Source organism: Pelodiscus sinensis, chromosome 28, assembly GCF_052426305.1.
Source record: "Pelodiscus sinensis isolate ZL-2025 chromosome 28, ASM5242630v1, whole genome shotgun sequence".
Lineage (NCBI taxonomy): Eukaryota > Metazoa > Chordata > Testudines > Trionychidae > Pelodiscus > Pelodiscus sinensis.
The window spans coordinates 18,513,701-18,534,667 of record NC_143079.1 but is presented as its reverse complement, the minus strand read 5'-3'; the positions used below and the strand labels follow the sequence as shown (position 1 = coordinate 18,534,667).

At 53.1% G+C, this 20,967-nt stretch overlaps 1 protein-coding gene, 1 non-coding gene and 1 pseudogene across 5 annotated transcripts in view; 1 reads left to right on the top strand and 2 right to left on the bottom strand.

The window, feature by feature from the left end:
• LOC142824070 (zinc finger protein RFP-like) overlaps nucleotides 1-20,967 on the bottom strand; it is a 246,383-nt gene that overhangs the window by 77,707 nt on the left and 147,709 nt on the right. The gene's annotated exons all lie outside the window — the stretch shown is intronic.
• On the bottom strand, nucleotides 300-372 carry TRNAF-GAA (transfer RNA phenylalanine (anticodon GAA)). Its single transcript has one exon. It is a non-coding gene; the product is annotated as a tRNA-Phe (tRNA).
• On the top strand, nucleotides 13,760-14,516 carry LOC149521371 (butyrophilin subfamily 1 member A1 pseudogene; annotated as a pseudogene).

Sequence of the window (20,967 nt, the reverse complement as noted above, 5' to 3'; positions counted from 1 at the left end):
CAAGGGAGGGGCCAGGCCAGTGTGTGTCCCTCCAACAGACAGCCCCACCCCACACTCAGAGGGGCCCCCCAACTCTTACTCTTACACTCCTCACTCCTCAGGCCCAGGGGACCACATTAGTGCCAGCAACATGCTCATGTGGTGCCATGTTCCAGCCAGGCCAACTGGGAGTATTTCTTGTGGCCTTACCAGATTTCCCCCAAGTGACACTGCAACTCAACTTTCCTCCTGCAGGGCAGCTTGTGATGACAGCTTTAAACAAACCCATCAACTTGAAGTAATTAGCCCCTATTAGCACATGCCAAAGCCTGGGATTGAACCAGGGACCTTTAGATCTTCAGTCTAACGCTCTCCCCACTGAGCTACTTTGGCTGTGATAAGAGGCCTGTCTGGCCTGTAATTCTCTGTCTGGGACATTGTGTAGCTGGGCCACATGTCGTCATGCCCTGCCCAGGAAGGCCAGACTGGCCTGTCCACAGCGCCCCTCCCCCACAGCCCAGATTCCCTCTAAGCCAGGCCTGGGCAATACAGGCCAGCGGGCTGGATCCAGCCCATGAAGCCACCCAACATGGCAGCAAGAAGCCTCAGGCAGATTCCCTGCTCACCCTGCCCCCACGCACAGCTGAGAGAAGGGGCTGCTGGGCTCTTTGTGTCTCTCAGCTGTAGAGGAAAAGGCTTCATGCCTGGTCCCTGCTCCAGGCTTGTTTGTGGCCAATAGGAGCTGCCTGCTTGAAGCCCTGGCCAGTCCCCACAAGCTCTTATTCACCCAGGCTGGCTGGGAGTGAGCCAGGTAAGTCTCCCAGCCAGAGCCTGCCTCTGGCACCCCAGCCCCTCCCTTCCCTCAACCCACAGGTACCCCACATAAACCAAACCTTCTGCCCCCCTGAACCCTCATCCCTCCCAGATCCTGCACCCCAATCCTCTGCCCCAAGTCACAACCCAACATGCTGCAACCATTCCTGCACCCCAGTCCTCTGCCCCAAGCTCCTGTCTGCACCAACCTGCAACCCAGACCCCCCCTGCCCCCGTTAATAGCATGGAAAAGTGCAGCCCTGGGAGCAGTTCCCCATGAAAACTCATTGCCCACCCCTCCTCTAAGCTGTGCAGCAACCCAGCACCACAGCTGCCATGTCTCCCCAGAGCCCTTAGGCTGGCACTGGGGAGGCCTGAGTCCAGCGGAACCCAGCAGGGGCAGAGGGTACTTGGGGTGGGGCCAGGGGCTGTTCTGAAAGGCTGCAGGCGCCGTTAGACCCTTTTCTCCTTCCCTGTCTCACCCCAGCGCTGAGCAACACTCAGTGTCGGTCTGAGCATCCGTCCTGCTCTGGGACGTGTCTCTGTGGCAGGAACCTGCCCAGGCGGCTCTTGCAGTGAGGCCCCTCCCTGGCAGCACCAGAGGACTCTGAACAGCAGCTGTGTTGACGTGCCCTGAGTGCTGAGTCAAGGGGGAGGCAGGACCAGGGGGAGAAGGCTCCATGACTGTGTCAGAGGGAGGCTCTGCCCTGGCCAGTGGGGAATCGTTACCTTTCTGAGGCACCAGGCCAGGGCTACTCGGAGAGGCAACGATTCCCCACTGGCCAGGGCAGAGCCTCCCTCTGACACAGTCATGGAGCCTTCTCCCCCTGGGCCTGCCTCCCCCTTCACTCAGCTCTCAGGGTTCGTCGACACAGCGCATTTACTTTTAAAGCTATTTTGAAAGAAAACATTTAAATAGCTTGTTTCAAAGTAGCGCGTCCACACTACAGGGAAGGCTCAAAATTGGTCCGAATCAGGAACCCCTAATGTGGATGCTCTACCTTGACTTAGAGCCCCAGGAGGCACTGGGGAGTAATTACTTTGACTGGCCCTGGGCAGGAGCTATTTTGAACTAGCAGCGATGGAGCATCCACACTCCGGCTATTGCAAAGTAGCTATTTCGGAAGAGGCGCTATCCCTTGTTCAATGGGGTTTACAGATTTGGAACTAAGCCGTGGTGGCTTTTGAGGGGAGTGAGTAGGAAGAGGGAGGGGCCACTGGAGGCACTTTGCCCTCTGCCTGGCTCTGCTTGTAGAAAAAGAACAGGGAACTCCCCACCCACTGGAGAATGTGGGTATCGATCTCACTACCTCTTGCATGCTAAGCAAGCACTCTACCACTTGAGCTAATTCCCCTGATGTCACCAAACCCCACCTTTTACCAATTCTTACCTTTGTCACAGAGACATCTCTCCGCTAGGTCAGTTAGTTGGTGGGAAAAGAGAACGCTCCAACGAGGCTCCTTCTCACACTCATTCTTGTGACCCTCATGAGTCAGCGGAGGGGCTGGAGGGAACGGCCAGCGGGTAGCAGGGGCAGCACACAGGTGGCATCACATCAGGCTCTCTGAAGGAAGTCATCAGGGTGATGTGTCTGGGTCTGCACTGACTGGGCAGAGCTGTAAGTGGGGCGTTTGAAGTGGGGTACGGGAAAGTTTGGGTAAGTGAATGGAACCCTCACCTTGCTGGACTGGTGAGCCTGAGAAGCAAAAGACATTGCTCAATCCATTTGAGCTGGGACGGTTGCTCGTGGGGCCTTATGAACTCTGTTCGTGGTGTTTTCCCAAGTTCATGCCATGTCACTTCTCTCTCTCTTTCATTAAAAGTTTATTTTCTACACTCAGACTCTGTGCTGGTGAGTGGGGAAGCATTGCCTCTCAGAGGCGCCCAGGGGTACGTGAATTTCCCAGGCTACTAATTGGCGGCTCAAGCTGGTTCTATGTGAGCTGAACCCCTAGATATTGAACCTGGCCCTGGTTGCTGCCGGCCCTATCCAGCAGAAGGGTTACAGGGACCAGCGCCTGCTGGGATCTGTGCTCCAGCAAACCACACACACGGCGTCCCCCTGTTCCTCACAGAAACGACTCTCAAATTCTCTGCCTGGTTTAAGAGCCTGTGGTCTGAGTTTTTCCATATTTCAGTAGACGTGGTGCCCCCTTGTTCTGTCAGATACAAGACAGACGGGGCATTCGGTTTCCTCTTCCCCATACAGGAGTCGCTTTGGCCAAAGCTGCTTTGATCTCTGGACTTTTGTTCTCTCTGTATCAGAAATGGCTCTGTTGACCAAGGGAGGTCCCAGATCAGCTGCCCAGGTGCAGCAGGGACAGATAAGAAAGGAGGAAGCAGAAGTTACATAACGGAGGGATGGGGAGCAGGGGGGTGGAAAGGAGCAGAGAGGGAATGAAGGGAAAATGGGGAAAGAAACAAACAAGAACACAAAAGCTTAAGCTCAGGGTCTGGCCACGCAGGGGCAGGGTTCCAGCCACTGGCCAGCCTGGATCGTATCCCAGCAGCTCACGCAAACCCTCCCTCGCTGCTGCAGCCGCACTGCTACTGACCGGGCGCTCGCTCCAGCAGGGTCAGTGTGTGCCCAGGTACCTCGCGAGCTGGGATCGGTGCCCTCAGTCCACCCGGCACGTTCTTACTTCATAGCGAGGTGAATGGCCAGAGCCACACACAGACAGGGTGTGAAACCGCAGCTGGGGGCACTGGACCCCCGCGCTGCGTCAGTCACACTGGCTGTGCTGGCCTGGCTGTGTCTAACTTCCAGCCACTGGCCAGGGACCTGCAGGGCTCCAGGGGCTCCCTGGGTTACGGTCAGAGGCAGCGGGTGTGAGCTAGAGACATGGCACAAAACTGGCAGCAAGGCCCAGTGAGGAGTAAACGTTGAGCTGAAGAGGGATTTTATGGCCACTGTTCTCAGCTGTGCAGCGCCAAGGTCACGGCCCAGCCCCTCCACACAGCAGCTGGGGGCTGGAGAGGAGATCAACGTTTTAAACATCGTAAAACTCCAGAGACAGAAATAATCCTCCCCCTCCCCCACTCGCCACGTAGCCCATTCCAGCAGTCCCAGTTTTCCCATCCATGTTCTGTCCTTGTGCCAGTGCTGAGCCTATAGTTATGGTGAGGGCTAGTGCTGTGGGGGGTTAACAGAGCCAGGGGCCATGCTGGGTGTGCCTGACTCTGGGGGAGGCGCGTTGGCTCGGAGAGCCGGAACACTGGGGATTTCTCAGCCCACAGAGCTGCACATGCTGAAGTCCACAGGAAGCAGCGACCGGCTTCTCCGCACAGGCTCTGTGCTGCCGGGCTCCCTGCAAACATCCCCACCTGCATGTCTGCTGCCCTGGGGCTAGATCCCAAAGCTGCTTGTATCCTGGTGCCTTTGGCCTCAGCCGCCAGCCAGTGTCTGGGGCCTCACCTGGTTCTGCCACTGGCAGGGGACACTGATTGTAGGAGTCGGGGGTTTCTTTGGTGCAAACTTCATTATTTGAAAAAAAAGCCCAGAAATTCCTGTCTTTTAAATACAGCAGAAAGAAAAATCCTGGAAGTTTCCTCGTGCAGAACTGCACATCTGCTTTCCAGGGAACCCTGGGCCTGAAGCCAGCGCTCTCTCAGGTTCCTGCCAAGATCACATTCACAGCTACTTCCCTTGGCTCTGTGCCTCACATACACGAGCTGCCAGCAAGTCCTTCACCCCAGATGTTCCCGGGGAAACCCCTCTGAGGCCTGTGTAGATACATCTCTGAAGTCATCGTAAATCTCTGACTTAATCATTTTCATATAACCCTGTATTAAGTCTTTCCATGTACAACTTTGTATCAAGGCCTTTTCTATAGAAACTTGGTACCTATGCATATAGGCCACATGCTTGTTGTGAATGAAGAGCTGGCTGCTAAAAGCCACTGTGAATGGGGAACACATGTGCACAGGGGAGTCAAAGACTTTGGCCCAGATTTCACCCTCAGAGGTCTCCCCCACACTGGTTTAGGGATGCTGGTGGCCTCGGTTGGCTGCCCCACTTCTCAGCAATGGAATTTGAAATCAGCTTTTCCTTTCCAGCGATAGCTAATATTCAGGAAATGCATCTAGGACCTGCCATCCAGCTTTGAACACCCTCACAATTCAGGGGGGCTCAAGTTCAGTTTGGGTGGATGCTACATCATTTCTCCCAAATCAGACACTGACCTACTGCCATTTGCTGTGGACAAAAATAGCATAAGATTGAGCAACAAATGCTGGCACCTTCCCAGCACTCACTGGGGCCGGAATTGCTGTTTTCAACAGCCATGCACATGTTTTTAAAGAAGACAGTAATATTGCCCTGGTGAGCCCCACACAGAAACCAAGGGTGAAACAAAAGAACAAAAAAGGCTCCTCAACTTGTCTTCATTAGGTGGGACGGTTTTACAACATGCATCCAAATATCCTCCAGTCCCACAAACTGAACATTGCTCCATTCGACTGCATGAACCAGGCCTGTGTTCTGGGCACATCCAACATTCCTCCTGAACTCAGAAGTGCCTTCCCTTTGTAACTACGCCCCTGGGCTGCGTCTAGACTGGCAAGATTTTGCGCAAAAGCAGCCACTTTTGCTCAAAAACTTGCCAGCCTTCTACACTGGCCACTTGAATTTGCTCAAGAACACTGACGATCTAATGTAAGATTGTCGGTGTTCTTGCGCAAATACACTGACGCTCCCACTCAGGGATAAGCCCTCTTGCGCAAATGTTTTTGCACAAGAGGGCCAGTGTAGACAGGGAAGAACTGTTTTGCGCAAAAAAGCCCTGATGGCGAAAATGGCCACGGGAGTTTTCTTGCGCAAAATCTCATCTATACTGGCCACAGATGCTTTTGCGCAACAGCATCCGTGCCAATCTAGATGCTCTTTTCTTCAAATGCTTTTAGTGGAAAAACTTTTCTGTTAAAAGCATTTGCACAAAATCATGCCAGTCTAGATGTAGCCCTGACGTTCTCAGCCCTGGTACGACTAGCAGCTTTATATTTAGTACTTGGGTGGGAGGTCTCTCAGAAAAAGGTTAGTGATGCAGATGTTGTTTATTCACTAAGGCTATATTTAGACTGCCGTTTTTGTTGGAAAAAGGGACGCAAATTATACTCCACAATTTGCATATCTTTTTCCGATTGTTTTTTTGGAAGAGGCTTTTCCGAAATTTGGTCTGTTTACTCTGGGCCAAATTTTGGAAAACTTCCTCTTTTGGAAGAGCCCTGCCCCACCCAGAACCAGGGTCAGATTGTCTTCTCGGGGAGGGAGCCCGGCGGGAACGTGAAGATCGGGGCCTTGGAACCAGCATTGACAAATGTCACCTGCCCCCGGTCACAGTCCAGCCAGACCCAGATCCTGTGGGGGGCCTGGCTCAGGGGCAAGAGGGTCTCCTTGGAGGATGTGAGAGTCTGGTTCTAATCTTCACACTGCCCCACAGCCCAGGGCTAAGGCTGGTCCATCCCTTTCTATTCATTGACTCTCTGACCACCCCCACAACCCAGTGTCGCCTATCCCCCACTTCCAACTCCCAGCAATGTCTCCCCAAGGTGAATCCCTCACAGCCCAAAACACAGGGCTCAGAGTCAAATCTTGCTGGGGTGTCAGGCAGTGACTGCCACGTACGTTCCCATCTCACACGTTTCCGATCCAGAGACGGGGCAAGCCCAGGTGCAGCAGGGAAAGGGAAGGCCAGGAGGAGGAGCTGGAGACAGATAAGAAAGGAGGAAGCAGGAGTTACATAAGCAAGGGATTGGGAGCAGGGGTTGGAAAGGGGCAGAGAGGGAGTGAAGGGATAAGGGGGAAGCAAACAATCAAACAAGAACACAAAAGCTTAAACTCAGGTTCTGACCACACAGCAGTGTCCAGCCAGTGGTTGGCCTGGATCGTATCCCAGCAGCTCGTGCAAACTGCTCCCTTCTTGCTGCTGCTGGCCTGGTGCTCACTCCAGCAGGGCTGGTGTGTGCACAGGCACCAAGCAGAGAACCTGCCCTCCCAGGGGCTGTGTAGATGTGTCCCCAGTGAAATTAACGTGTCCTTACCTCACAATGTGATGAGTGTCTAGGGCTGCTCACAGACTTGCAGCGAAACTACAATTTGGGGGGAACTAACCCCCCGGAGCTATGTCAGTTACACTGGGTGTGTCACCATAGCTGTGACTTTCTGAACATCCAGCCACCGGCCTGGGGCCAGCAGAGCAGTGAAAGTCAGCAGCAGCTGGTGTGTGCGAGCGGTAAGTCATAACACGTGAGAAACACAAAGTTAAGCTTGAGCTGAAGGGGGATTTTATAGCCTCTATTCTCCGCTTTATGACTTTACAGCCTAAAGATCACAGCCCAGCCCCTTCCAATCCCAGATAAGTGCTGGAGAGTTGTAACTTTCAAACATTGTAAAACCCCGTAGAAATGTTATCACTGTAATGTATTGACAGGGTTAGAAGGGTTGTTTTAACAGGGAGTGTGTGTGTGTCAGCTATATCAGACTATATTATTCCGATAGGCTTAGTCCAGAATAATGATAGTCCAGTTGGCTTAATCTGAAATAAGGAAGGAATTTTCTGTTTGAGGTTTCCCGCCACTTTTAAGTTTTGTCGACGCTGGTAAACCTCATTTTACGAGGCATAACGCCTTCTGTCGACAGAGTTCTGTCGACAGAAGGTATTATTGCATGTAAACTGTCCTTGCGTCTACACTGCCATGTCGACAAAGCAGCTTGCTTTTGTCGACAGAACTGAATGTAGTGTAGACGCTCTTTGTCGACAGAAGCTTTGTCGACAGTATCTGTCGACAAAACTTCTGTCGACAAAACTCTGTAGTCTAGACGTACCCCAAGATCCACCTCAAACCCCAATACCCTGTCCCTGTCTCCTTTGTAACTCTGCAAGATCCACCTCAAACCCCAATACCCTATCCCCCTCTCCTTTGTAACTCTGGTAGATTGACCTCAAACCCTAATACCCTGTCCCTGTCTCCTTTGTAACTCTGTACCCCTTGCTCCATTCATTTGCAGAAGTGGGTCGTGTCCACGAAAGTTCATGATACTGGCTTCATTTTTCATTAGCTGCAGGAACATTAGTTGTTTTTTAAGTTTTTACAGTTACAGACTAACACGGCTCCCCTCTGACACGTGACAAGAGCTTGCTCATGATGCAGACAATATTTGGAAAGATCATTAAGTGGTCCACCAAGACCCTCAGCAATTTTCAAGTGCTCCGTGAAAAAAAAAGTCAGATACAAAAACAATCAAAGTGCCTCCCGTTATTTCATTTACTTCCCATCACTTATAATATAGAAGGAGGATGAAGAAAACAGAATGAAAAGTAGGAGAGGCAGGAAGAGTGAATGTTCTTTTTCTTGGCTGCGTCCCCTTCATAACTCCGGGCCCCACTAACTCTAAATCTGCCACTGAGAATTGGACACTTACAGCCCACTCCATTAGCCTCATTAAGCATGGACACTTTAATTGACAGGTTTTTTCCCCTCCCTCTCTCCCCGCTTTTTCTGCTTTTTATATGAACTTCTGTGCCTCTTGCTCCATATTTGTCACCTGCCCCAAAAAAGCCCATGATGCTTTCTTCATGATACTGTCTGTATATTTTTGGTTAGTCTCTAACAGCAGGTCTTGTGACACGCTAATGCAAATCTAGACGGGTGCTCCAGTCGATGGCAGTTGTCCTGCTTCCATGAGGAGTAAGGGAAGTTGAAGGAAGAGTTTTCTCCTTTCAACTTCCTGCAGTGTGGACAGCGCCAAAAGCCGCGTTAAGGTATTTCGACTTCAGCTACACAATTAACACAGCTGAAGTTGCGTAGCTTAATTCGTCCTATAGTGTAGACGTGCTCTAAAGTGCTACAGGACCATCGTTTTTTACATTTCTAAAATAAGATCAGTTTTAGGGTAACTTTGCACTGAGCTTTTAGTGTTGGAACTAGCTTTGCGTGTTCTGTAATTTTAAATTTGCTATTTAATTTGCTCTTCCTGTTCTCACTTGCAACCACTTCAATCCTATTGGGTGTGCTTAATAAAATCACTCTTACTTATATCAGGCCCAGTGTCAATAATTGTTACCTGGAGGAGCAATCAGTGTGTAACCCTCCTTTCGTTGTTAAAGGGGGCTTGCCTGAATGGTTCATGTGGGGTTCTGATCCCAGTTGGGGGGTGGGTTTCCCAGGTGCTGGGACTGAAACTGTCTCCTGAGACCTGAATGGATTCAGTGCCTATATTTCCCTTGGTGTGTGTCTGGGGTGTGGGGAGGTGAGCTCAGCTTGGTGCCTTGGCTGGGGGAGACCAGGGAGCTGGCCCTGCAGGAACAGGTGGTGAGGAGCCCCAAGTGCAAAGAGCTGAGTGTCAGTGGCTTTGTTCACACCCTGGGATTCGCCCCAAGGGGTCTTCTGTGACTGCACCCCGTCACATGATTGAAAGGATTGTGACTTTCACTTCTATGGAGATTTACGATGGTTAAAAGAACAATCTTCTCTCCAGCGCTTATCTGCTGTGTGAAGGGGCTGGGCTGTGACCTTTAAACTGCAAAGTCGTACAACTGAGCATAGCGGCTATAAAATCCCCCTTCAGCTTGAAGTAGTGGACAGAACCAGCTGAAGCACTTCCCCTGCTCCTTCTGCTGAAACGTCCCGGGGAAACTCAGAGAGCGGGATCTCACGCCAGGCACAGAGACCCTGAGTCATTTCTGCAAGGAGGAGGGGGAAGCCGTGTGTGTGGTTTGCTGGAGACCCCCGAGCACAGATCCCTCCCAGTGCTGCTCCTGGACAAGGCTGTCCAGATACACAAGGTAGGACTCACTCTGGATGTGGGTTAATTCCAATGTTCCCTGTTCACACTCAGCCTCTCCATGCCCCAGAATATCCCCATTTCACAGATCCTCTCCCCTGCTCCCTGGCTCCAAATACATCTCTGCCCTGCAGGCGCCTTCCTCTGGGCAGGTGCAGGGAGCCCTGGTTCTGCTGCTGCCCGGCTGGCCATCCCCACACTGCTCACTAGGCAGAGCCAGGCTCTCCTGCGCTCCAGGAGGCATGTTCCTGGCACCCGGCACTGAAGCACACTGTGTCCCTGCTGCTGCCTGGACAGGATTGGAGGGAACGAGCTGCTCCCAGCACACCCCTGGGAGGCCAGGCACTGCCAGCAGGGGGCTCCGTAACCATGAGCAAAGCAGCCCCCGCTCTGCTCTGTGGGACACACAGGGGCACGGGACAGAGAGGCCCAAGGGGTCCTGGCCTCCTGCGCTTCAGCCCAGGCTTGGCCCCCTGACCAGGCTGGTAGCTGCAGCCCAGCAAACCCAGGGACCTGGGGCACCGGTGGGGAGCTGCAGAGGCTTCACCTGCCTAGGGTGGACCCCTGAGAGCTGCCCCTGCCTGTGTCCCCACCCCTTGGGCTCTCTGCCTACAGCACCAGCTTCCAGCCTGGCTTGGGGGCCAAAGAGCCACAGCCAGGCCATGCTCAGAGCTGCATGGGCAGGGGGGAGCTGCTGTCAAAGTCTAGTCTCTAGTGGGCAGATTCCTACAGTCCTTCCCCTGGGAACCTCCTGCCCCTCAGCGCCTGGAGGCCAGGAAGTGAATTGGCCATGAAGACTCAATTCCCATTTCGTCTCTCCAGGCCAGAGCTGAAAAATATGAACGGGAGTTTTGAGGGGAATGTTTCGGGGGCTTGGGAGAACTGGAGGGATTCTAACTCCAGCCCCATCAGGAGCAGCGACTCACTGGTCAGAGCTGGAGAACTGAGTCACTCGGTGCAGTGTCACTATGTGACGTTTTCTCTCTCTAGGTGTGAAAAGGGGACATTGCAGCCGCCGGAGGAGATTTCTCCTGAACTGGGTTTGAGACGATGACTTTGCCAGGAAACTGTTGCTCCCATGGAGACTCCGAGGGAGGGCGAAGGTACCAAGAAGGGATCTAAGAGGGGAAACTGGGAGGAACCTCCGAGGCTGTGGGAGGGGGAAAGGACAGATCGGTTGAATGAAAGATGGAAAGGGGACAAACAGAGCAGGTGTAACGAGACACAGGTGTGAGGACGCCACGCGTTAATTCATGACTCACCCTCAGTCGCAACACTGAGTCCCAATGGCCTAATGTTTGGTCTCTCCCAACGTGGGAACCGCGTGGGGCCACAGAAACCGGGGTGCTGCTCTGGCAAAATCTCAGGACTCCCCTAGCCTGGGCCAAGGTCGGCACGGGGCTCCATGGCCAGGGACTGGGGGAGTCTGGAATGGTCCCCTGTAGCTTTTGGCCCACCAGGGTGAATCTGGCTCCTTGAGCTGATTGTCTCCCATCTCCAGTCTCCACACTGCACAAGGACTGTATTCCCGGGTGTGTCGGTCTGTGGAGGCCAAGGGCCCCTTGTGGAGATGCTGTGTGAATAGACGCCAGCGGGTATAGAATTATGAGCCTTAACCCAGCAAATCTTACCATCCTGTTAACACCAAAGGAACCAAACTGTGTAAAGTTACATTCACACTAAATGTGAGATTTGGGTCTAGGATGGGGTGGGTAATAATGATTGATCTGGGGCCACTCCAAGATTCTGGTCAGTGGCCAATGGCCACAGATTTCTATGGAGTTTTCTAAGGGGTTTGGTGCCTGGGAAGCCAGGTGGGTGCAGAAAGGAGCTTGGGATGGAGGACTGGGGCGCAGGAGAAGGTGCAGGTTCTGAAAGGGAGTTTGGGTGAAGGAGGGGACTGTGATCTGGGGCAGGAGATTGGAGTGCAGGGTCCTGGAGGGGCTATGGGTGCAGGAGAGGATTCTAGCCTGGGGGAAGAATGCAGGCGGGGTACAGGGTATTGGAGGGAGTTGTGACCTGGGGAGGAAGGGTGCAGAGGGTTTGTGTGGTGACCTGGGGCAGGAGGGGATTGAGATCTGGGACAGGCATTTGGAGGAGGGGGATCCCAGAGGCAGGCTCTGACTGGGAGATGCTTACCTAGGCAGCACCCAGCCAGCAGACTTGCAGGACTCCAAAGCCGGCTCCCTGCCGGTCACAGCCCCAGACTTCTCAGAACTGCTGTCTGCTCCCTTCATGTGGCTCTTCTCCGAATGCCGGAGGAGGGAGAGGCTCTTTGCACTGCCCCCACCATCAGCCCAATCCCTCAGCTCCCATTGGTTAGTCGTTTCCAGCCAAAAGGCATGGGGCTGCTCTCTGCCTGTGGGTCCCAGCAGAGCAGTTTGCAGGCCATATCTTACCCACCCTTGGTCTAGGGTCTGGCCAAAGGCAGTAGGTTAATGGGACAAGCTAAGGTCCAGAGGATGGGAGGGGATAAGGAGATTTAAGTTCCCCTCATCACAGACTGCATCTCCTCGGGTGGCTGTGGGCTCCTGTGTTGGGAGACACTGGACTGAAAGGGCGGGAGGAAGGTTTCAAATCAGTTTCTCTCTATAGAGAAGACAGGGTGAGTCTTTGTGCCTCTCTGCCTGATTTTTTGTCAAAACTCGAGCCAGGCTAGGTCAGATCAGAGTTATAAATCTGAAAGCAGAAAACCTCCTCTCTTCTCCTTTCCCCTCCAGACACTCTGCCCTTTGCACCGGAGACACAGAGAGGGGAATCCCTAAGCGCATACACACCAGGTGAGTTTGTACGTGGAGATTGTCTTTGAATTATGACAGATTTCTCAGGAAACATTTTAATGAGTTTGTAGCTCAAGTGAAAATCAGTTTGACTCTGACCAGGACGCTTGACAATCTAAAAGTGAAATAATTAAATACTGAGAAGATCCCATGTGAAGTCAAACAAATGACTCTGACACCAGGCTGGGTGCTGAGTTCATGCCCACGCTGCTAAACAGAAACCTCTCCCTCAGCAGCACCCAAAACCCCTAACTCTGACCCTGAGGTTTTGATAGACAGTCACAAGCCTTTTAAGGAAGAATGAGTCAAGAGCTCTCTGCCCTCTGGGCTGACACCCCCTCTCCTTTACCCTGACACAGGGGTCTCCCCCATCCCCGTAATCCAACATCCCGCCTTTGCTTTGGACAGGCTGGGCTCTCCCATTGGAGTGGCTCACTGCTTCTGGGATACGGGGACACTCTCTCTCTCTCTCTGAGGTTGCCCCCCTGTTTCTGGGCTGGGAATGGGCTGCCCCACCCAATCCTGCCCCTTCCTCTCTGCCCCTTGGCCTGGCACTGGAGGATGTTCATTGCCAGCAGCGAGATACAGCCAGGAAACTTTCAGTGAGGGGGGAGCAGAAGAGGCAGCGTAACAGGGTGGCACTCACCACTCATGAGCGCCTCCGTCTGGCCGAGTGCGTGTGCCTGCGCTGCCACTTTAAAAAGCCTTTTCAGTTACTCAGCCAGTCACACTGTGTGAGTCACACCCTGCCCAGGTACACACCTAACAGGGGCCCATGGCAGAGCCCTCTGTTAGTGTCCCTCTTCTCTCTGTTTGTTCACCTCCCCTTCCCAGCTAGAGAGTGGGGTCTCCAGAGCTTCCCCTCCTGGGTGCAGTGACCTTGCCTTTCCCTCAGGGCTCTGTCACAGCTCACCCTGGTCTCTAGTCAGCTCTGGGAGCTCTCCATGGTGCTGCTTCCTTAGCCAGTCACGCAGCCTTCCCAAGCTTAGGGCGCCAGAGATACTGAGCTGTCTCCGGTCCTGGAGCTTCTTCTTATAGGCCTTCCTGGCCCCTGATTGGCTGGTTTCTCTGCAGCCAGAGGAATTATTCTCTATGGCCCTTGTCTAGACTCAGGGTTTGATCTACCCTGTCTCAGGCAGGTACCAATTTAAACCCCTGAGGGAAACTCCCTCCCCACTAAAACTTTTCTGACTGTGTCTCTGCTGCTGGGATGGAGCAGCCCCAACAGGAGGAGCTGGGAGCTGAATCTCGTGTGGGGAAATAAGAAACCAGTGAAGCGGGTCCCATTGCCCGGCTGAGGCGCTGCAGTGACAGCTCGGCTCAGTCTCAGGGCTCAGGGCAGAGGCAGCTCCCTGGGGCCCAGGCCTGTCCCAGCCACAACAGGGCTGCTGAGGAGGGTGTGAAATGGCCTCAGCCGCCCCCAGGGCTGAGCTCTGCCCCTCACGCCCTGATTCTCTCTCCCCAGCGACGGTGACTCTGGATCCAGACACGGCGAATCCCCAGCTCAGCCTGTCTAGGGATCGGAAACATGTGAGATGGGCAGATACTCGGCAGCAGCTGCCCAACAACCCAGAGAGATTTGATTCTGAGTTCTGCGTGCTGGGCCATGAGGGATTCACCTCGGGGAGACATTGCTGGGAGGTGGAGGTGGGGGATGAGCAACACTGGGCTGTGGGGGTGGCCAGAGAGTGTATAAATAGGGAGAACTGGAACAGCCATAACCCCAGAGGGAGGATCTGGGCTGTGGAGCGGTGGGGGGATCAGTTCTGTGCTCTCACTGACCCTGTGACCCCCCTGCCCCTGAGCCTGGTCCCCAGCAGGATCCGGGTTTGTCTGGACTGTGACCAGAGGCAGGTGACATTTATCAATGCTGCCAACAAGGCCCTGATCTACACTTTCCCGGCAGGCTTTGTCTCTGGGCAGAGCATCCAACCCTGGTTCCGGGTGGGGCTGGGATCCCAGCTCAGCCTCTGACCCTGAGACGGGGATGGGGGCAGGGAATATCCCACTGTGGGCCCTGGAATCAGATTCTGTAGCCTCACACAAATAAGACTTTATGAGCTTCTCCTGTGGACTGTCTGTCACGTCATCCCTGTGTCCCTGCAGGTTGCTGCAGGTCTCAGCTCTAGGCAGCCTCTGGCCTGTCCAGTCCCATAGACCACTGAGTTTATTAGTCTGGAATAAGAAGCCTGTCATTTTTAAACAATTTTGAAACAATGGGCTTGCTGTGTGGACTATCGCCTCATTATTTCAAAATAAAGTGAATTGTTTCAAAATAGTGATGTCGTGTAGACTTACTCACTGTGGGTATGTCTACACTACAGCACTAATTTGAACTAACTTAATTCAAATTAGTTAATTTGAAATAGTGCATCTAGACCTAAAAACTAGCTCCAATTAGCGTTTTGCTAATTCGAACTAGCATGTCCACACTGAGTAGACCCTGAAACGAGGTTAAGGCTGGCTGGAACCAGTGCCAGCAGAGCATCAGGTTAGGACTTAGAGCGTGGAGCTGCTGTCTCAGGCTAGCCGAGGGCAGTGCTTAAAGGGACCCGAGCCCTACCCCGGGCAGACAGTTCTCAGGGTTCCCCGCTTGCTTGTTTACCTCGATGAGGGACAGCAAAGCAGTCCTGACTTGGAGTGCCCTGAGTGCCCACACTCGGCACATCACAGCACTCAGCCATCAGCCCGGCTGCACTTGCTGCAGGCTGCCATCCGGGGGGGGGGTGTCAATCGGGGGGCTGCAGGAGAGTTTCTACCCCGAGGAGCCCGCAGAGCCAACCCAGTCCTCCCCATCAGGGGCTCATGCCCCATTCCTCCCTCACCTCCTTTCACTTACCCCTCCCTAGCCCCCCTTCTTGATGTAAAAAATAAAGGACATGTGTGTTCAAAAATAGAAACTCTCTTTATTTAACAAAACTGGGGGGGTATTAACCTCTGGGGAGACTGGGAAAAGGAGGTGGGAGAGGGGAAGAGAGAGGGTGGGAGAGGGGAGGGGGAAACCTGGGAGGAGGGAGCTGGAAGGGGGAAGCCAGGGGAAGAAGGAGGAGAGGAAGTATAAAACTATGGTACGCCATATCTTGAGTACTGTGTACAGATGTGGTCTCCTCACCTCAAAAGAGATGTTTTGGCCTTGGAAAGGGTTCAGAAAAGGGCAACTAAAATGATTAGGGGTTTGGAACAGGTCCCATATGAAGAGAGGCTAAAAAGATGGACTTTTCAGCTTAGAAAAGAGGAGACTGAGGGGGGATATGATAGAGGTCTATAAAATCATGAGTGGTATGAAGAGGGTGCATAAAGAAAAGTTCTTCATTAGTTCCCGTAATAGAAGGACTAGAGGACACCAAATGAAATGAATGGGTAGCAGGCTTCAAACTAATAAAATAAAGTTCTTCTTCAAATAGTCAACCTGTGGAACTCCTTGCCGCAGGAGGCTGTGAAGGCTAGGACTATAACAGAGTTTAAAGAGAAGTTAGATAAATTCATGGAGGCTGGGTCCATGGAGTGCTATTAGCCAGGGTGTAGGAATGGTGTCCCTGGCCTCTTTTTGTGGAAGTCTGGAGAAGGATGGCACGAGACAAATGGCTTGGTCATTGTCTTCGGTCCACCCCCTCCAGGGTACCTAGTGTGGGCCACTGTCGGCAGATAGGCTACTGGGCTAGATGGACCTTTGGTCTGACCCAGTACGGCCGTTCTTATGTTCTAAGCTCAGGGTTCAGGTTCGCGGGTCTCACTGGACCACCTTGATTTTCATGCAAACCTGCTCCTGGGTTTGCATGTGGCCTTTGGTGGCCAGGTTGGCAGCTCTCCTGTCCTAAACGGCCACTTTCCTGTGCCTAGTGCAGAGGTCATGGATGAGGTCCATGATCTCTGCACTAGACCAGGTAGGTGCCCGCCTCTTGCAGCCCCGGGCCGGCTCCTGGGAGCCGCCAGCCTGGTCCCGGGAAGAGGGGGAGGGCTGGGTGGCAGCGTGTGGCTGGCTAGTGCCATGCCAGGTGCAGGGTCTGCTGGCTGGGTGCTGGCAGGATTGCACCTGGCACAGGCACCGTAGTCAGACCGTGCCCCTTTAAGGGCTCTGGGGCCGGGAGGGGGGCAGATGAGTTTGCCTGGTTGTGCCCAGAGTGGCCACCAGGGCAAGCTGGGGAGGGCTAGCCTCCCACTAGTTCGAATTAAGTGGCTACACAGCCCTTAATTCGAACTACTTAATTTGAACTAGGCGTTAGTCCTTGTAGAATGAGGTTTACCTAGTTCGAATTAAGCGCTCTGCTAGTTCAAATTAAGTTCGAACTAGCGGTTTGCCTGTGTAGCGCCTATGAAAGTTAATTTGAACTAATGTCTGTTAGTTTGAATTAACTTTGCAATGTAGACATACCCTGTGATTCTGGGTTCAGGACTGGCCCAAAGAGAAAAAATAACAGGAAGAGACTGGGTTAGCTGGAGTGGGGTGGGGAGTGGGTTAGGGTTGTTACTTTCACTTCTCATCTGAAGAAGTGGGTTGTACCCACGAGAGCTCATAATACCCCATGTTACATATTTGTGGTAGTGCCTAAGATGCTGCAAGCCCACTTAATTACTTTCGCTTCTGTCTATAGCAGCGTTTCTCAAACTGTGGGTCGCAACTCCTAGGGGGGTCATGAGCAACCTAGAGGGGGTTCACAGCTGGATTCATTTTTTTACTTGCGACCCATCTCCCCCAGGCCACAAAGAGTGGCAGGGCGTTAGAAGGCAGTTGCCTGCAAGCCACACAGCGTGGCCGGGGCCACGGGACTCCAGTAGTGCAGCTCAGGTGCAGGAAGAGGCAAGGAGGCGGGAGAGTGAGGCTGGCACAGGAGTGGATGTGTGAGGGGCCAGCTGGGGCATGGTTGCTGGGCAACTGATCACTTCCCCAGCTGGGAGAGAGCAGGATCCCTCAGGCAGTGGGTTGGGGGATTGGGTCAGGGATGCCCAGGGGTAAATAAGGGCACGTGGGGGGTTAGAGAAGGAGGAGGAGGAGAGGAGAAAGAATGAAAGACCAAAGGGACAAGGAGTGGAAAAGAGGCACAGAGGAGGACGAGATGGGGGGGAAGAAGCCTGTGGGGGGGAAGGGCGTTGAGGACCGCAAACACCTTGAAGGAACCCCAATAGGACAAGAAGTCTGGTGAAAAGGGGGGAGGAAGCGACCCAGAGCAGTGGGGGGGGGGGGGTCACACAAATTCATTTAGAATTTATGGGGGTTGTGGTATCAGAAAGTTTGAGAACCCCTGGTCCACGGGGTTTTACGATGTTTGAAAGTAACATCTCTCCAGCTCTTATCTGTGGCTGGAAGGGGCTGGGCTGTGATCTTTAGGCTGTAAAGACATAAAGCAGAGAATAGAGCCTATAAAATCCCCCTTCAGCTCAAGCCTATCTGTGTGTTTCTCACATGTTATGACTTACCGCTCACACACACCAGCTGCTGCTGACTTTCACTGCTCTGCTGGCCCCAGGCCGGTGGCTGGATGTTCAGAAAGACACAGCCATGGCGGCACTCCTAGGGTACGTCTAAACTACATGCCTCTGTCGGCAGAGGCATGTAGATTTGTTTCTTTGGCAAAGGCAAATGAAGCCGCGATTTAAATGATCACGGCTTCATTTACATTTATATGGCTGCCGTGCTGAGCCGACAAACAGCTGATCAGCTGTTTGTCGGCTCGCGCGCTAGTCTGGACGTTCCCCCTGTCGACATCAAAGCCCTTTGTCGGCAGCCCCGGTAAACCTCATTCCACGAGGAATAACGGGGCTGCCGACAGAGGGCTTTGATGTCGACAGGGGGAACGTCCAGACTAGCGCGCGAGCCAACAAACAGCTGATCAGCTGTTTGTCGGCTCAGCGCAGCAGCCATGTAAATGTAAATGAAGCCGCGATCATTTAAATCGTGGCTTCATTTGCCTTTGCCTATGTGTCTAATCTACATGACTCTGCCGACAGAGGCATGTAGTCTAGACACAGCCCCAGTGTCACTGACATCGTTCGTGGGGAGAAAGAGGGTTGTTCCCCCAAATTGTAGTTTCATTGCAAGTCTGTGAGTGGCTCTGGACACTCACCTCATTGTGAGTTAAGGACGTGCTCATTTCATGGGGAACCCAGCCACACAGCACCTGGGATGGGAGGTTCCCAGCTTGGTGCCTTGCACATGTTGACCCTGCAGGAGCGAACACCCTGCCAGTAGCAGTGAGGCTGCAGCATCCCCTCACACTGCACGGCGCAGGGAAAGGGCTTGGAGCTGATGTTGGCACCACGTCTCCACAAGGCTCTGCAGCCAGATGTGAGGGGAAGGTCACAGGCTGGGCACAAAATTCTCTGGTAAACTCCATCCTGAGCTTCTCACTTCTTAATAAAAAAATTAGGAATTCTCCATTCATGGCACAATCTGACCTCAAGTGTTTCCTGGAGCTGTCACCTCCCTGGGGACTGGCTGCCTCAGGGCTGTGGGGTGGGACATGGGCCTGTCACTGCTGGGCACTGGGCACATTCAGCCCAGGGCAGCAGGGACCCAGAGTCTGTCCCACCCGAGGGCTGTTTGGAGACCTGTGTGGAATAGGTTGGGAATGGGGGAGCTGGTGTCTTAGGGTACGTCTACACAGCAAGGCTACGTCTACACAGGCAGACAACCCCTTAATGCTGTTTCTCCATAACATGCACAGACAGGGAACTGCAGACATTCAGATGTAAATACCTGTCATGGCAAAGCAGCATTAGTGCCACAACCCACATCAGAGTTCTTAAGATAACTAGCCAATAGCCCATCACAAGACAGGATTTCCGGGTTTCTCCTCCACGTCCTGTTCCCTTTCTATCTTGCTTTTCTCTCCTGAGCCTCCGGTTTCTCGCTCTCTCTCTCTCTCACTCTCCTACTGCCTCCCCCCACCCCTGCTCTCCTCCGCCTCCTCTCTGTCTCCTCCGCTCTCCTCTGTCTCCGTCGGGGATGCACGCTCGTTCAGGTCCCGCCCCTTGGCCATGTACATCACCACCCCGCCCCCTTCCCCTCCCATCATGGTGCTTGGCTGACTTGTGCGCCGCTCAGCCAGGCCACCATGGGGGAGCAAGCTATGCACGTGGTCGTTTGGGCCCTCCACTCCCCGTGCAGCACAGGTTGCCCAGAGGGAACAGCCAGCATTTCAGCATTACAGACTCTCAGACACTGGGCTACTATATATATGACTAGCCAATTAGCCCGTCATAAGATGGGATTTTCAGGTCTCTCCTCCACATCAGTCTTCTCTCCTACGCCTACTGCCTCTCTCAGTGTCTCTCTCTTTCTCTTCTCCTCCCCCTGCTGCCTCTCACTTGGGGGACTGCAGAGCCCAAATGGCCGTTTGGGCTCCGTGCTTTTTGTGCTGCATGGGGAGCATGAAGTCCAAACGGTCACTTGTGTTACTTGCTCCCACGTGGCGGCCTAGCTGAGTAGCGCAGAAGTCAGCCAAGCGCCATGGCGGTAGGTGAAGGGGGGCAGGGTGGTGATGTTCACAGCCAGGGGGCGGGGCCTGGAGCCGCTGTCATGCCACACATCACCACCCCACCCCCCTTCCTCTACCACCGTGGCACTCAGCTGAATTCTGCACCACTCAGCCAGGCTGCCACAGGGGAGCAAGCGGCCATTTGGGCCCCACACTCCCCATGCAACATGGGCCACCCAGAGGGAACAGCCAGTATTTCAGCAACAGCGCCGCCCAGAGGGAACAGCCAACATTTCAGCAACAGCGCTGCCCAGAGGGAACAGCCAGCATTTCGGTGTTACAGACTCTCAGACACTGGACTACTATATATATGATAATAATGTTTGATTTTGTATCTCAGTCAGTGGCCCCGGTGCAGGAAATGGGTGTTTTACAGACCCGGATGAACATGCATTAGCTGTTCCCCTGCAGAAACACAGGAGGGAGCCACCTCTGGTGAGGTCAGCAGAGTGACCCAGACCTTGAAAAAAAAAAACACAAACAAAAAACCACCAAAGAGAATTCTTTTAAAAAACCCTGGGATCTGGCAACACAGAACAGCAGGACTGTCCTAGCAAAGCACCCATTGGAAGGGATGGTAACAATAGAGAATCCGTGACACAGAAGCATGTGATCGTAAGCACGAGTATAGGAGTGCAATTCTGAAGGGCTGTGTCTAAACTGCATCCCTTTTCCATAAAAGGGATGCAAATTAGACACAGCGCAATTGCAAATGAAGCGGGGATTTAAATCCCCCCTGCTTCATTTGCATAAACATGGCTGCTGCTTTTTTCTGGCTTGGAGCTTTGCCGGAAAAAAGCGCCAGTCTAGACGGGGATCTTTCGGAACATAAAGCCTTTTCTGAAAGATCCCTTATTCCTGATTTTAAGAGGAATGAAGTGGGGGGGGATTTAAATCCCCGCTTCATTTGCAATTACGAAGTGTCTAATTTGCATCCCTTTTACAGCCAAGATGTGTAGGTGCAGTAAGTAAAGTGATGGGAAATTAAAGTGAGCACGGCTGTATCGGCAGGAGGAGGAATTACTTATAGGCCACTTCTACACTACGAGTTTTCTTGGCAAAAAATATGCTGATGAGACACTCATTTGCATGAGTCATGATCCCATTTGAATCATTCCTGCAGATCTGTTTTTGCGC